This window comes from Malaya genurostris, chromosome 2 (assembly GCF_030247185.1).
Source record: "Malaya genurostris strain Urasoe2022 chromosome 2, Malgen_1.1, whole genome shotgun sequence".
Taxonomy (NCBI): domain Eukaryota; kingdom Metazoa; phylum Arthropoda; class Insecta; order Diptera; family Culicidae; genus Malaya; species Malaya genurostris.
Window position 1 is genome coordinate 299,896,205 of NC_080571.1, and position 13,068 is coordinate 299,909,272.

Genomic DNA, 13,068 nt, shown 5'->3' on the forward strand with positions numbered 1-13,068 from the left:
CACTTGATTTCGACGTCGGGATGGCATTGTCTTTCTGCTTGCTTTGATCAGATGATACAGGATCACTGTTTTCTTGAGATTTATTATCGTTATCTCGTGGTTCCATTTTCACCCCCGTTTCCCTTTCAAATGATGTTGGATTTAGTATTTTCGATTCTACTTTAAAACAATCGGATGATTGGGAAAATGTTTCCAGATTGAATGTCTGTTTCATCAGTTTCTTGTTTTTTATCAATAACTTATCTTGCTCGTAAACAACCGTTTCGTAGCAGTTATATTCTGGTAGTTGCTTAGCTGTGTTCGTTGTTTCATTTGACAATTGTTTATTCACGAATTCAATGTTCTTCATATTTCTTCGTTTGTTATGATATACTTTTGCTCCCTCTGATCCATCTTTGTTCGGGGATGCATTTATCTTGCCTATGAATCTAAAGGGTATATCCATTACATTCTTATTTTCACGATTCTCATTCGTGCTTGATCGATTCCGTACTACGTTGTTGGTGGGTTTTACAGGTATGCTTCTCTTGTTCCTCGTTGGAACTACTTCTCGTACACCCAATGTCGCAGGAGAATCGACATCTAATGTATTCATTACGTGTTTTCTGTTAGGTTTAGTAGCAACGATAAAACTCTTATGCAGTGGTGGTTCCTCGTTGTGTACCAGTAGGTGCTGTTCTTCCGTTTTACGTTTCAAAGGTGGTTCAACTATTTTAACACCAAAATCTTCCGTTGAGTAATGCTTTTCTAGTAATTCGTTTAGCTTTTTCTCCTCGTGAAGCATCATTATTCCATTTTCCACGGTATTGGATATATTGCCAAATATCAACCAACCCAGTTTTGTTCTCAACGCCGTTGGTTCTCCTATATCACCAAGGCGTCTCTCTACTGGTGCTAGTAGATGGCTGTGGTTTAACCCAATCAATAACTTAGGCTGTGCGTTGGTGTACGTGCCTATCGGTAAATCTTTTAGATATTTGTATTCCGATTTCAGTTTATCAGCATCCACTGATTGCTTTGGAAGCTGTAAATTCTTTATGGTACGCACGCCTTTTAGTGCGTAAGCTTTTTTAGTTGCACCGCTAACCCATAAGCGTACTCGTTTGCTTGAGGGTTCATCTCTCGTAACGTTTTGTGTCCACTTTAGCGTTAGTGGTTCGACGTTACCTTTGAGTTCTAGCTTTTCGGCCACGGATTCATCTAGTAGCGTTAGGGATGATCCAGCGTCTAGAAATGCGTAAGTATTAACTGTAATCGTCCCGTTTTTCAATGTAACGGGTACCACTTGATATAAAATTTCTGATGTTTTCCCATCGTGATGATTTACATGATTTTTAGTCATTGGTTCTTCAGCCGTATAAGGCGACGCCTTATGAAGAACTGGGTTGTGCATTGCCTTGCATCCATTTACTCCGCATGGTTGTTTCGTTGGACATTTCCAAGCGGTGTGATTCCCGTTTAAGCAGCCAAAACATAAACGTTTACCTTTTGTGAATTGGTGTTTTTCATCAATTGGTAGACTTTTGAATTCACCGCATCTCCTTAGATGGTGATTTCCATCGCAATACGCGCACTCCCGCTTGAATTCTCCTTTCGGTGGGCTTCTTTCCTTTGTTGGTGCTGCATCTTGCTGTTTTTCCTCCGCAGCGTGTGTGTTAATCCTGTGCCTTTTTACTTCTGGTGTCGATTCGGTCATTAGTCGATTAACCCTTCCATATGGCTCAAGCCACCGATTGAAATCCTCCAGGGTTGGCGAGCCTATGTTTGTTTGGCATGTCTCTGCCCATTTGACCTGGATCGCATATGGCAATTTTTGCACCATTTCCTTTATCAATCTGTGGTCGTGCAGGTATTCTCTTCTACCCATTTGGTTTATGTTGCACACCAGATTGTCGAGTGCATTTGCCATTTCACAGGTCACGGATCTACTCTCTTTCCGTATCCGTGTTATTGCTTGTAGAAGCTCGTTATAGATTAATTCGGGTCTTCCGAAAACTTCTTCTAGTCTCGCGATTATTCGTGGTACATTAGCAGCATTCATCATAAGCTGCTGTACTTGCTTGTAAGCCTGACCTTCCAGGACTTGTTCTAATCTATTCAGATTCTCTAAATTGGAGAATCGACCTTCTTCCGTTGTAACTTCGAATACGTGCTTAAATTTTGGCCACGTATTCGCGTATCCGTTGAAACGAGGCAATTGCATAAGTGCCTGCCGTTTCAGATAAATAACCCAATCTTGGTTATTATCATTTGTTACTCCTGATGTGGAGGGTTTCGGTTCCTTGGTTTCAGCACTTTTTACGCTTACTTCCAGATTGAACATCTTCTTTTCGATGCTCATGCATTTTACACATAACCACCTTTCCTCTTGTAGTGGTATGTCTCTCAGTTTGGCACAACTTAGGTGGAACCAGCGATCGCATTCATCGCATTCCACCATGTTGTCCTTGCCATCTTGTGCCGTGCACAGTCGGCATGCTCCATTCGGATTTTCAATAAAACCGAATTTGGACATCTTGTTGTACTTTTTCTTCTAAGTATTCAACAGACGGTTCGCGATTTCCTTTTATCGCTTTGTTTGATCAATGAGTCTTAGCTTTCCGTGAATCCTTATTTCACGGAAGTTCTCTACGCTCCTGCGTGAGTTCTTTGCTGAACGAGAGTTTTAATTGCCGCGAATCCTTGTCTCGCGGAAATTCTCTACGCTCCTGCGTGAGTTCTTCTTTTGTCGTGAGTTTTAACTCCTCTCTGGAGTGACACCATGTGATGGTGAGGGACTTCTATTCCTCCACTTTGGCAGCTCCTCCTCTCTGGAGCTACCAATGTGTTGTAAGACGAGGGAGTCTGGCAGCTTCGTGGACCTTCAAATTAGACGACACCTCCTATTGAAGGATACGTTACTAATTATTTTGGGTTGCACGATAGTGCGCGGCTCTTTCGGATATTATTATGCGAAGGATTTCGCATAAACCGTATATTACCTTACCGGGCTGATATCCTCCCGGGCTGTGGCTGGTCCTCTACCGGAATGCTGGGTGGTCCTCTACTGGAATGTGTGTGTGCTGGAACTGAATATTAAGACTCGCTGGTTGAACTTGAACATTAAGACTGAGACTCGCTGGTTGAACTTTAAGACTAAGACTGATTTATTTACAAAAAATCTAACCTATTTATACAGATTTTTCTTACATAGTAGGTATACAAATCATATATTGGGTAGACCGTAAATCTTCTACCCGCCAATACAATGTTAAATTGCAATTCATTGCAACGCTTTCTAATCCTGGGTTTTCTTACCCGGTACATGTTTGACCGGCTAATCCGGTCGGCCTGACTCAAAGCATTATCAGACACCAGACAATTACTTGCATTTTTACAAAGCTTTGTTGTTCCTATCCCAATATTTCGGGTTTATGGCTTGTTCAATTTAGCAAGTACCGAATGTATTCTATTTGTTGACCGTCTAGGCTATTGTCTAACTAGTCATAATTGAGACCCTTTTTTATTGCCTTTGCGCGCAGCCTAAATCTAGCGACGCTGCACGTGCAGCCTGGTCCAAAGGGTGGCGAAAGCGGAATTGGCAATTATGTTTACATGTTTCAGTTCGGGTCTATCTAAACAACATAATTCTATACCTGACCTGCGCTTTGTTTCTAAGAATGAATCATCTCGGTGCGCTGGTGCATCACGAGCCTGCATTGACCTTTTCTTATTTTGCTTTACCCTAGCTGCTGCTCGCTATTGTACAGTCGTGCGTAGTTTTGAAATGCGCGTAATTGTAAATGATTTTTATTGATTCGAAACGTTACGATTCTCACCGTAACAGGTGGCGAAGGTGAAATAAAAATTGCAGAAGAAACCATATTTTTCGGTACGTACTGTGGCTAGAAAAATAAGAATGTCTCTAACTTTCGTGCATACTTCCAAACACCGGTGAAATATGAAACCGTTCAGAGTGAAAATTATACCAAAGCGTAATGATAAACAGAATGCGATATCTAAAACCCGGGTCCGCAAGTTGTATCGCGAATATTTGTCAATTTTTTCCTGAAATTTATTTGCTGAAAGGCTTCCCGGAATGTCTTTATATATTGCCATGCAACGCAATGGCGTAGAGGAGCATTTCAAGACGAAGAAAGAGGCTAAGTTGGTTTGGGAGGCAATATGCAGCTGTGGTTGAGCAAACCAAAGCTGTATCACTACTGGAATGGTAAACAAGGATGTATACCGTGAAGAACACCCAGAGAAACGATTGTTACCGTTCCTACGCAGCCATGACGCTCCCTCGCTATTATTGTCTGATTTGGCATCTTGTCACTACAACGAAGATGTTTTGGAATGGTATAAAGCGAATGGAGTCCATGTAATACCGAAAGAGGCGAATTCACCTAGCTGATCGGAGTTGCGACCAATCGAGCGGCTCTTGTGAAGAAGTACTCTACCAATATAAAAAGAAAACAAGCTACTATTAGAGAAATGTCAAACATCTTTGGCAAAAGCAGCTAAATTGTCTGTAATGGCTAGAGTAAACTCAAAAACTCGTAGCTCTTCATGCAGCCTAATTAAGTAACTGTCATAATTTTTAAGGAAGAATAATGTATAATTTGAATCAAAAAACACTTTTTTGTATTTTTTACGAAGAAACAGCTTAAGCAAATTTATTCAAATTTTTTTTAGATTATAAAGAATCATTTAAAGAATATTTATTAAAATTTCCGTATAATAATATTGAACAATAAAGCGGTAACCAGTGTTGCTAATAGAGCGAGAGCCCAGTGCACGCAGCACATTTTCGAGCGATGGCGAGACCTATTCTGTCTTACTCCCACTCCTTCGCGTACGCTTATGAGTGACTCACAACAAGGTTCATTTTGAACATGAGTGGTGTTTTCTTTTGGGTGCGATGATAGAGAGTCAGCAGGAGTAAGCACTTACTGCGAGTGGGTTACTGCTGCGAGTCAGCCCACAATCTTTCACCTTATGTTAGGAATCACTTCAAGAGCGAGTCCACATCTACACACATGGAGTGTGAGCACTCTTCCAGTGTACTGGCAGTGTGCTGCGCACGGTAGTTTTTTTTTGGCAAATCGAAGCTTATGCGAGCACCATGATAGTCGCTGTGTTACAACTTGACCCCAGCTATTGTTTCTACGTTCAGTATTAACTGATTAACGCTGATGTATTTCACAGCTCCTCGAAAAAATAAAAAGGACGGATACAATTTTCACTAGCAGATGATAATATTCACATGTCGAAAGTCCAATACCCAATAGCAGCATGCAATGCAAATACAGTAAAAGAATATTCTGAATATTGATTACCGAGAAAAAAAACTTCGTTTTAATCCAGAATTGTTTTACTCTCATGGTCTAATTGGATTAAACACAATTAAATATTTAGTATGAATTTGATTTATAGAAGTAACAGGAGTTCAGGGTTTTGCACAGTGTTTGAAACAGCCCTCCGGTGAGGGGCTGGTTTGAACGATTGTTTGTGTTCGCTCTAGTCCTGTACTCCTGTTAATTCTCTGTACGAAATTCAAGTAAATAGCGGTAATATGGTTGAAACTGTTGCATTAAACATGCTTTGTGATTAGATTTTTATTAGTGTCGTTTCAATAACGATAACGCATGGAACCTCAACGCAGCAATGTCAATAGAACTTAAAATTGGAGCGGGAGCGAAAGAGCGAGTAGGCGTTTTCATGTGTGTAATAATCAAAGAGTAAGCAACGGCAAGAGTGTGAGAGTGAAAGAATAACGGGTGCAGTGGGAGTGTGCATGCTTGTCTGTACACGAGTGAGTGAGTGAGAGCCAAAAGGAGCACGACTGAGGTGGAGAATATTTGATCGTCTCTAACCAGCTAAGAATGCCGTAGAACACTTATGCGAAAAAAATGTCTGTGGAGCACGCTCACAGGAGAGTGTTTGATGTTTAGGTGGCACATGAGAGAGCAGAATGTGTGCAATTTGAATGAGCTTAGCAACACTGGCGGTAACAGTGCATTCCCCAAAACTTCTTTTGAGAGCCACGTTGCGCGCTAAACACGATAAATCGGCGTAGAATTATCTGAAATCTAAAATGTTCTTAAATTCACTTAAGTTACGAGTTATTTCTTCCCCCTCCGTCGTTCTCAAGTTATTACTTTGATTTTTTAACAGTTGGTGGCATAACGTAGGGGGGAGGCATTTTATACCAAGAAATTATGTTCCAGGTTTGAAAAGAATCGGTACAGTAGATTTTGCAGGATCGTGTTCACGGACTTCGAAAAATCATCGTTTCGGAGATAAAAGAGGCGCCACTCTGGAGTGCATTATTTTTGACAATTTTGTTTCGATTGATTTGAAATTTTGACACGATGGTTTTGCAATGTTAAACTACAACATAATGTAAAAAAACGATTTTCCGAAACTGTTCATCCCCTACCGCCTCTTAAGATAATGCACAAAAAAATGAATAAAAATGCATCTCGGATTGATCTAACAACAAATTTGCTACATTCCAAATTTAATCTGTCAATATTTTGTCTTGAACAAGCCTTAACAAAAGTGCAAATGGTTTCACAGCCTACTGTACAATGTTACTTTAATCCAACTGCTGGGTTCCGAATCACAGAGTGATGAGTGTTTAAAATATTATACCGCTATTAAAGGGGACGATGCAAAAAACATTGAAAAACTTCTAAGCTAAGCTCAAAACTAATTCTGGGCTCACTAGGAGATTGATAGTATCTAATATCTTTTTCCGGCATTCATTTATAGTCCTATCTATAGTCCCCATAGCCAGATAAAAACAATATCTCATATCAGCGTCTGACGGTAAAACAAGAAGTGAAGATATACTATCAATGCGATGCGTGTATTCTTTTCTGTTGGATAGATTGCCATAGACATAGGACACAATAATTGAATGCTGTAGCGACCAAGTAGAGCGAAGCATGTTTGGTTCTTCTAGTCAATTGGGTTGTCTCTTCATGTGTTTTCATATGCAGGATAATTTATTTGGTAAAAACAACTTCCCCGGTTAGAAGCTAGCTAAGGGTTCGAGTCCTGTCTCTGCGGTAATATTTTCACGGTTTTCATTACATAGTAGCATTCGCAAGTCATTTGTCCAATCTGTTTTTCTCATTGGATACTGATTAAATTCTAAACTAATTATATGTAGCTTCCGATAACAGTTTTACTTGGAAATTCTTCTACCATGCTACTTTTTGTCTTTCAAGATTATTTATTGAATGCTAGAAATTAACCATCGCAAAAATCCGTTAATACTGTAGTTTTTGTAACATAGACTTCTCTGTAATATCACCGTCATAATGATCTTCGCGACAATGTTTCAATATGATTCAATAGTAGGAAAACACTTGATATGTTTGATCACGTAACTTCAGATAACCGATAGAAAAAATTACGTTTCACACTCCAAAGTAAAACTAGAAAGATTGTATTTTTTCTCAGTAGTTGGCTGCCCAGAGCAATAAATATAGCCAACTAATAATTTTTGGGTGAATAGTAATAATGTAGTGTAAATAATAAACATTCAATTATGTGTAAACCTTTAATCAATGACTCGTTAAAGGAGTTTATATAATCTATAGCAGTCATTCCCAAAAGGGTCGATATCTACCCCCAGTATGTGGCAACACGCGGTAGCGCTTAAAACATTTCGCTTCGCTGCCGCAGTGGTAGGGTTAGTTTGGGAATCACTGATCTATAGAATAATCAATACACGTACTTTATCTGTTGAATGGAGGATTCTCTCATTTCTACTATGGAAGCAAATTTCATCAGAAAAATTTTAGAGCTTTACCCTATTACTCCAGCAGAAGTTCTTAAAATTTTCCCTTTAGTCTACATTTAGTAAGTGTTAACTTTTCACTTTTCACGAATCAGAACTGTAGTAGTTGCTTTTGATTTTAATCCGATTCCGGAAATACAGATTGATGTGTGTTAAATATTTTATGCGGGGATTAAAATGGAAATTAAAGAAATATTTAAAACTGTTTAAGCTTGTAGGTATTGTTAGTTGATGGACAATAGAACTTAGTTGATGGACAAAAGAATGTCGGTGCCGAGAGAGATCGGAAATAACAGTCAAAAACCTCTAGCAGTATGATTTGTTTAGAACTTAGTTTTAAATTTAATCAGTGTCTAACGAGGGAATCATATTGGCAAAATGATCTGCAAATACAACTATGTAATGATAACCACGAAAAAGATACGGCAGAGACGGGACTCGAACCCGTAGCTAGCTCCTATCCGGCGTAATTGTTTTGCCAATTAAGCTACCCTGCTTGCTACGGGTTCGAGTCCCGTCTCTGAGGTAGCTTTTACGGAGCTTTCATTACATAGTTGTATTCGAGTATCATTTTTTCCAATATGTTTCTTCTCGTTAGATACTGATCTAATTCTAAAATAAACTTACTTCAATTTCTCACATATAGTTGGGCCAATTTTCACAAGCTTAGATTCAAAGGGAAGGGTATTATGGTTCCATAAACTGATATTGAATTCTATTGAAATCCGACATCCGGCTTCGGAAATACAAGGTGATGAATTTTCAATAATTTCATTGTCATTCAAAGTTTTTATAAAAAATTAACGTTGAAATTCCTCCAAACTGGGTAAACAACTCAAAATGTATCGATTTCACATATAAATGAAAAAGACACCACTTTCACAAATAAGGTGGTTTGTATTTTCGTTTCAGATGAGTGGCATGAATAATTCATAACTGAATCTAACGAAATACCGAAACGAATTTTACCGATAGGGTATCAGTTTTGTCGTGAATACGACTTACTTTACTATGGGGTGCCTTTTCAAAATTAGCCATATGGAAGAATGGGCAGAACTTAATCGTGAATATCTCGACTTGTATTAAAGGTAGCAACATAATTCTTTCACCATTTCATTAAAAATATGTTCAGGAATTTAGGATAATATTTTGAACAGTGTGAGATAACCACAAACAACTCAAATATTAAGTTTTTACAAACTTTGAAAACAACGCGGAAAAAAACTTTACTTTTGCTTGGCTTTTTCGCGCAAGGACGACGATTTTGAGGTACTCAGGCACATAACTGACTGCGTATAAAAGGGGAACCGTGGTCGAAATTCGATCATAGACAGCTCTCCGGTTGTCTTCTACGAGCTCTCTTCTGACCACTTTCCAGTAATATTGACATTGGGATCTTCACCAGAAACAGTGCCTATTCAACCTCGGAGGAACTATTATCGCACCGATTGGGTCCAATTTCAACATATCGCCGACCAACTTATTAATATCGATTTGCCACTTGATTCCCCGATGGAAATCCATTCTTTACAAAGGTCGTGTCATTAATGCTCTGAAGAATAAACTACAGACAGGTCTGGACGCTCTAACTGAATATTTTACAAGCTGGAAAATTGTGATCAATGCAGCAAAAACTCAGGTCATCTTGTTTCCACATTCAAGATCTCCAAAACTTGTTCCATCAGACGAATGCCGAATACGATTCGGTGATGAGGTCATCTAATGGTCCGACGAAGTTATCTATCTAGGACTCACCTTTGACAGACATCTGATATTCAGGTCACATGTTGACAAAATTGTTCAAAAATGCAGCATACTCATCAGGTCTCTGTATCCGCTGATTTGTCGAACATCTAAACTTTGCCTGAAGAATCAGATGGCTGTCTATAAACAAATCATCTACCCCGCAATTGAATACGCAGTCCCTGTTTGGCGGGGCTGTGCACGAACACACAAACTTAGGCTTCAGCGCATTCAAAGTAAGATCTTAAAGATGATTCTAAATCTACCCCCTTGGACAAGGACTAGTGAAGTACATGAGATGGCCTCACTGGATATACTAGAACAAAAATTCGAACAATACTGCACGAAATTTGAAGAGAGGTGCTCAATCTCTGAAATACAAATAATTCAAAATTTGTACGTATTAGGGTAAAGATAGTTATAAGTAGGTAGATATTTTATTAATAGTTAAAATAAATATTATGATTAAACATTAGTATGTAAAACAAGAGTAACTAAAACACCTAATATTAATAACGAATCGTATGAACAACAAAGATGAAAGGCCAAAGGGTCAAAACACTTGTACTGTAAAATGTTGATGTAATACACAAAAATAAGATTAATAAACAGATATTTATGCAAAAAAAAAATATGCGAAATTCGATCACATCTTCTTGTGCGTTGGATGCAAGCAGACGTCGTGGGACCAGCAGCTTCGGAGAGTGCACCTTCTGCGTGGTTAAAAACCTCAAACGCTCAGGTCGCAACTCTCATATGGACTTCAATCGTCAGGTGGAGCAGTCGGCAATGAAAGCAGACCTTTTGCGTGGTATAAAGCCTCAAACGCTTAGGTCGTGCTCTTTCATTTGGACTTCAATCGTCGGAAGCGCAGCGGTTGTCAATAATGAGAGCAGTTCTCATTTGCTTTTCGGTTGTAGTAGCGAGAAGTCGTCTTCAAGTTTCAGATTTCAGTTCCGGAATATAGGTTTAGAATTCAGAGCCTGCGTGCTGAAACTGGATTCTGGAACTATATTCCGGAACTGATTTCAGTTTCGAAATTATAGTTTTAGAATTATAACTGATCTCTAAGTCTGTTCTTGGTTCTAAATTTAGTTCTTGAGCTCAGGTTCAGTTCCTTATTCTTGAATTCTATCCGGTTCTTTTTAGAACCATAATATTACTCTCAAAGAATTATGCGAAATTTTGCTTTGCTGTACTTTAACAACGACCATCAACGTGGCGAAAAATCGTCTTCAAGTTTCAGAGCTTAGTTCCGGAATATGGGTTTAGAATTCAGAGCCTGTGTGCTGAACTGGGTTCTGGAAAAAGATTCCGGAACTGATTTCAGTTTCGAAATTGTAGTTCTAGAACTAAAATCCAACTGAATTCTGAGTCTGTTCTAAGTTCTGAATTTAGTTCTTGAACTCAGGTCCAGTTCCCAATTCCAGAATGCTTCAAATCGGTTCTTTTTAGAACCATAATAATACTCCCAAAGAATTATGCAAAATTTTACTTTACTCTACTCTATACGGCCCGTTTTTGTTATAAAGAACTATCTAGTTATTTCATAATATTTAATTACGCTTCAGAATGTTTAATGTAACTAATCTGTAATTTAGTCTAGGCGCATCGTTTAAAATTCTAGTAGTGAAAAAGGGAAAGTTGCACAATTCACACAATCGATCAACTACTAATTCGAATTCGGAAGTATAAAGAAAGCGTGTCAGTTTTATTCGTATGCACGACATCCAGTTATGTCTTTGACATTACACACCCGTACTTTTTTGAAGTATTCAAAAAATGAAATGAAATTAGTGGATTTTTGTATATTGTCATACATTAAAAACACTTTGTACAGGGTAGGCCATTTAAAGTGGAAGCGTTTGTTTCTGAACAAAATATAGGAAAATAACATTTTTATTTACGTTTATTCGATTATAATTTATTTCGGTGAGAATATGTTACAGTTATTTGTGAAAAATGATATCGCGTAAATGGCCACCTTTGGCCTTGAGTACAATTAAAACGGTAATTTTTCGTCGTATGTTGTCTTCGAGTTGAGCTATGGTTCTTGGCTTACCAGCTTATACCTTGGATTTCAAATAGCCTCACAAAAAAGTCTGGTGGTGTCAAATCGGGTGATCTCGAGGGCCAGTCGAAATCAATCATTTTTCGATATGACTTGCCCGGGGAGCAATGGTCGTAGCAAATCGATTGTTAGTCGAGCTGTATGGCATGTTGCACCGTCCTGTTGAAACCAGTAGCCATTCAAACCATTTTTACGAGCAATGGGCATAACAAAATCATTTTTAATGGCTCGATAACGATCGCAATTAACAGTATTCGTTGCTCCATCATCATCTAGGAAATAATAGGGACCAATCACCATATCCTTACAAACACCACACCAAACTGTAACTTTTTGGCAGTATAGAGCAAAGCAAAGCAAAGCAAAGTCTTGGCATTACATTCCTTTTGTGGAATTTGGCCTTTCTGTTTCAACAGACTCCGCAGCCGATTCTTAGTGTACAGAATCATTGCATGGCTAGTACTATGGATCCTACTGACACTAAGAATTCCTCCAGGTCGGGGCTCGAACATACGACAACTGGCTTGTAAGACCAGCGTCCTATGCATTGAACCGCCAACCCGAGACAGGCTCGTATAGAGGCTGTTCCTCAATTAATTGAGTGTTTTCAGTGGCATAGAACCGACAATTTTGCTTATTAACGTATTCATTTAACGTGAAATGTGTGTAATGTTCCATGGTAAAATTGTCTTGGAATGACGCTTCCAACGCGCTATGTCATTAGTCGATCTGACAATTTGATCAGAAGTTATTGGGTATTACTGAATAGCTAAAGTTCAAATGTGTAGCTCCTAGTGCAAAGAGAGTTATGGTTTCTTAACTTACTCCAACTTATGTAAGTCTTGCTCAAAAGTATCACTTTTTTCCTCGAAACAACATCAGCTGACATTCAGCATTTGGTAAGTACATTTCAACTAGGTTTCACAACCTAATGAAGCCAATTACTACCGACTTACATGTGGGCAAACAACCCCAAGGTAAAACCGAGAAGTAACTGGTACGAAAAGTCACTAGTGCCAAATTTATTCTTCTCGTTCGTGTTTGCCTTGGGCTCTTCTCCAAGGCCGTAACCGAGTGAGAACGAAGCACGTGCGCTCCTCTTCGGCTAGAAACCAACTCCCCCGGAAACCGTTATTAATTTGACAGCATAGCACATGTATCACAACATTTGAGTTATAAGATTCGTGATAATCGCAAGGAAAACAGATCTAATTGATGACAATCCATCCTTCTTTCCACACCCCGAGGGGTTTGTGGTTTCGAGAGCTTTGACGCTCAAACTGGTACTTCTTACCAGGAATGTTCCTGGTCTTAATGGAAATTAATATGATGCTGTTCTGCTACGTTACAGATAAAGTTTGTTTGGTTTCGGAATCCCTTTATTTATGTCATATCGAGGGTTGATAGGGGAAGAAAAGAAAAAAAAAACACAATTTAAACAACTATCTATCCATATGTG